Here is a 5,064-nt window from a genome sequence, read left to right as displayed (position 1 = left end):
CAGAAGAGCTTGGTGTGCTGAGGGGCAGCATGTCATGCAGGACAGGGAGGTCCCTATGTTGGTCTCTCATCAGGGGGTGAGAATGACCCCATCTATATTAAACCTCTTCACTGGGGTGAGATTCTTGAGACACTCTGACCCCGCGCTGGCATTCACACTGCTGTCATAGTTCACATTCTTCTCCTACGATCCTATGTGGCTGCAGTGTTTTTGCATCTTATTGAAACATAAAAAAGCAAAAAAACACAGTAATCACACACAGACTGATCCAGTTCTAACATTTGAAACTGAACTTAAACGCTCATCACAGCCATTGCACGCAGCCGCTCAAAACACAGAGTGAACACTTCTCTGTTATAAATGCCTCATGACAACACAGGATATTTCTTTGAAAGTGGGTTTTATGCAATAGCTTGTACACTCTCTTGGGATTTGTTTTGAATTTTCAGCATGTGAACTTCAGTTGCCCCAACACGCCCAGCCTGTACATCTCTGGAAAGCACTGAGGGCTCAGAGCGAGCTGTCAGAGGACGAATGAGGTAATTCTGTTACACCCTAACAAAAACACTCTGAATGGCAAAACAGAGTACTACTCTGCTGCGAAGGAAGAGCAAAAACACAGCAGCCCAAAGTTTGCATTAGCTGGACTAGCAAATGGAGGACTCTTTGACTATTATTTCCTCTCTAATCTGAGTAATGAATAAAAGATGAGTAAATGTTTGAGCATTGTCAAATCGATTTAAAGTGACTATATTACTCAACATAGGAAATAAGATTAATTTCTTCAGTCAGTTAAACCCCCCCCCCCAAAAAAGTGTATTTTGCCTTTCAAGTACTCATAAATTGGTGCCTTGAACATGAAGATGCTTTTTGTCCTCCCTGCATTACTGGTCATGTACTATATTTTGCTTGAAAATAATAGCGACTGAATTACAGCAAAAAAAAAAGGCAGTTGGAACACCCTCAAGCGCTTTGTTCAGTATAATCCACATCCTCTTAATCCAGTCATGTGCTCAGTAATCCATAAACACTTTGAACGGAACCCAAAACAAATAAACTCTATGACACTTCCTGTCGGGAGTTCGTTCACGCTAGCGCAGGGCGAAACCACCTGCAGCATTCTGGTGAACTAACTCACTGACTCACTCTCAAATGTGATAGTCGTCTTTGGATTATTGAGCATACAGCTGGATAAAGAAAATGTGGATCATGCCAGACAATGCACGTGAGAGTTTGTGCACTTTTTTGGGGGCAATTTCGCTGCTGTTAGCAGTCAGTCCTGATAAGCATTGTGCGTTCTAGAGTCACAAAGAGGAGACACAGAAGGGAAAAACAGCTTCATGAGCTCAAGGCATTTATCTGAAGCACTTGAAAGAAGAATAAACTTTTTTTGGGGTGAGATATTGCATTGAGAAACCTGCATTAATTGTTTTTTTTTTTTTTTATTGTGCTCTGTCTCAAGGCTACCACATCATTGAGTTATGTGACGAAATGCTTCAGTAGGCCCAAAATTGTAGTTTGAGTGGCTTCCAAATTCCTGTTATTCTTTGTTCCAAACTCTGTCTCGTGCTGTCAGTACCTCGTTACTGCACTGGCTTACAGATGACATCATCACCACCTGCTCTATTATGTGTGCTTTTAGAAGAAAATTATTCACAGCAGGTCTCAGCAAGCTGAGCAGCACATAGCAAAGTTTCTCTTGGGTGTATTCTACCTTTAAGAGAATGTCTGTTTTCCATTAATCATTATGCAACATGTCTCCCATCCTGGGAGACGAATGTGAACTGTACAGTCGTTGCACTATTATGTCTGGAAACCCTGTGCGGACATCAGCCTCCGACCATTTACTGACACACGCTCTCTGAATAAAGAAGACGGGTTTACTGGCAGCTCAGGCAAACAAGAGTCAAGTATCTTGTTTTATTGTGTTTGTAGCTGTTTGTGTGCGAGAGGCAGAGAGGGAGCGCAATAAACAGTGGACGGTCCAAAGTGATGCAGCAGATGGTAATCAAAGTCTAGACAAGCAAGGCAGAGAGGAAGTGGGCGAGGAAGGAGATAGGCCTCGCTGTTGAATCAACCACCCACAGCACCAACATTTTAAGGCCAGTTCCAAAGACTCAGCTGCATCGTTCTCTGCAATGTGAAGAGCAGGCAGGCAAATTATTAAGGTAGCGCATCATGATGAAGCATCAGTACCCGACCAGAATATTAATATGTTGGCATGGAAAAAAAGGGAGCTTGTTTTCTACAACTTCACATGTACTTTGTACTGTGTGAACGGCACTGTTTCAGTGGGCATATGGAAGTGAGGGCGAGGCTCATGCAAAGACGAAAGACGTGAGAAGCCTCAAGGTGTATGAGTTATAGCACAACCCCAGACACCCCCACACTGTCTGCTGAATGCTCCATCAGGGCTGTCTGGTTGTGGGGGGACGACAACTTATCTCTGTTTTTTGAGTCTTTTACATAACAATCGATTCAGTATCAAATTGCTGACAAAGTCTTAACCTGAGATTTACAATTGGATTCACTGCACATTGGCACTGATGGACTCCTGAATACTGTCAATAACACAGACTTTGCAAAGAGTATCTGCAAGATTTACAGCTACACAAGACAAAAGCCATGACCTGGATGACTCGTCACAGGTGCGACACAAAAGCTCAGGTTTTTTTTGTTTTTTTCCCCCCAAATGTTAGCATCCAGCTAATTGTGCCAAATCTTATGATTTTTTTTTTTTTGAAGAACAACAGAAATGCTTTCAAAGTTGACCTGCCTTGATCTTCCTTGACTGTTTAGAACAGGACAGGTTATTTCCGCCTCATCATCGATGAATTAATAAATACATTCTACCCCTCATTAAAGCTGCAAAGGCCGTCTAACATGCCCACACACTTAGCACGTCAGGGTATAAAGGAGCCCGGCTTGATTTACTTTGGTCCTGAAAATGTTCTGAAAATATTACATGCATTGTTCTTGTAATGTTTCGAGTTGGAAGTTTGTCATTTTTATTCCCAGAAGTTTTTTTTTTCTAACAAAAAGTAGGATAACGTTCTCTAAAAACTTGCTTGAAATGTTGGTTGAGGCAAAAGATGATAGATCACATATTAATTTTCATAAAAAACATTCTCAGAACACTGCAATACACACTGAACCTGACAGGAACCTTATCTGAAACCATGTAACACCCATATAACGTTCTTTAAATTATGAATGCAAAGATACATTTTCCTTTGACTTCATTATACGTCATCCCTGCCAGTTAGAGTTAATCAGTAAAAATGTTTTGCCCATCAAAAATACATCTAAAGGCTAATCGGTCATTTTTGAGCGCTGTAAAGGCACTGCTGTCGTGCCACATCCAAGAGTGTGAAATCAAAACTAAATATTTACCAGTTCTGTGCGCTTTCATTCAGTTTTAGAACACCCAAAAGGCCCATAATTTCTTTTTCAAAAGTTTAATTGACTCATACAGATGCTACTGGAGAATCGATCCCACCAAATCCAAGTTTTTGGGAGCTATGGAGCCCTCGGTCACATGCTCAAGTCCAGTCACGGCAGAACCATTTTCACCAGGTCAGACATCTTAATCAATTGTATGCACTTTAATTGAAGAAAAGGCAATAATCATAATTATTATTAATACTACAAAAACTGGGCACCTCGTGCTTCCTGCGTGGGAGAATTGGTGCTTTCCTCCTCAGGCCCTGATGAGCCTTTAAACTCTCTGGACACTGATAAACACATTTATAGCACCACCAGACAAGTTTAGTGTAGTGCTTGTGCCCTCTAGTGTCAGCTTTGGACATTTCTCTTTGGAAATACAGTATTACTGCCCACTTTTAAAACTTTTACTCATATTTTACCTGCCCATTTGAGGATGCAGTTGAAAACAATGTTGTAATGAGATGAAATGTCCATTAACTCTGAATTGTAGAGGGTGGATCCAAGGATCCAAGGAGTCAACAACAAGCACCTCTTCCAACTATTCCAACAGATTTTTCAAGTTAGAAACTTAGACTTCTGTGATTCTTGTGTGTTTGTTCTGCTGGGATGGATTCTTATTCACACATATCATTTGTAGGGGTAGAAGTTAGAAGTTCCCCTGCTGTCAAACATTCACCTTGTTCCCACAGTTGATGTGGTAGACCAGTTTGAGATTCAGTTGGAAAGATGTATGCGCAGAGACTGAAAACTGTTTTCACATCCACATATGAAAGTGTAAACTATCTCTGTGCTAAATGAAAACTGGATTTTCTGATTTCAAGAGGCAGTTTTACAAGCATGATTTGTGACAAGTAGTTTAACCCTAAATTAATCATACATAAGTATTATGCGTATTTTTAAAGCTACCAGCTCACAAACAGAAGCCGGGTGAACATGGCACCCAGTTTTACAATAATAATCGGAATAAAAGCCCAACCAGAATAAAAATCTCTCATGTCAGCACTGAGATTATGAAAGATTTCATAATATTTTTCATTTAAATCCTGTAAGCGGATAAGTTGGAATCCCTGATCAGAAGGATTCTAATCAGACTAAATAAAACTGCCCCAGTAATTATGGTTAAACTTGTAAAATGAGAAATATTTGTTAAATGTAATCTCCATTCCGTTTATTGAGGGTTGAAGATTAGTTGACGTTGTAAGAACGTTAATGTGATAATTGGAATTGATTTTCTGCACGAACACTCTTAAGTATTCAGTAAGAGTATTTTGTGTACTTCAATGCATGTGCAGAGGGGACACTCCGTCTTAAATCATTCCTAGATGACACACAGTGCCACCTAGCGGACTGGTGTGGTTCAGTTTCTGTCATAAACAATAAAATAACAAATTAAATTGTTGTAGCTACATTAGAAATAGAAATGATGCTCAAATCAAAATTTCCAGGGTGACTTATCCAAAAACCTGCCCTCCTATCTGTGAATCATCAGGCTTCAAGTGCGACAGCCGGTAAGAAAGGACGTAAAGGTAATTCAAGCAAATAAATGTAGAATTTAACAGAAGAAGAAGAAGAAAGGGTCTCCATAGAGACGATGTTTAATATCTGGGGGGTGAAATT

This window comes from Aulostomus chinensis, chromosome 2 (assembly GCF_037954235.1).
Source record: "Aulostomus chinensis isolate RoL2024-O1b breed Wild chromosome 2, RoL_Achi_v1.0, whole genome shotgun sequence".
Lineage (NCBI taxonomy): Eukaryota > Metazoa > Chordata > Actinopteri > Syngnathiformes > Aulostomidae > Aulostomus > Aulostomus chinensis.
The sequence above is the reverse complement of the archived record's forward strand: the minus strand, read 5'-3'. Positions refer to the sequence as shown.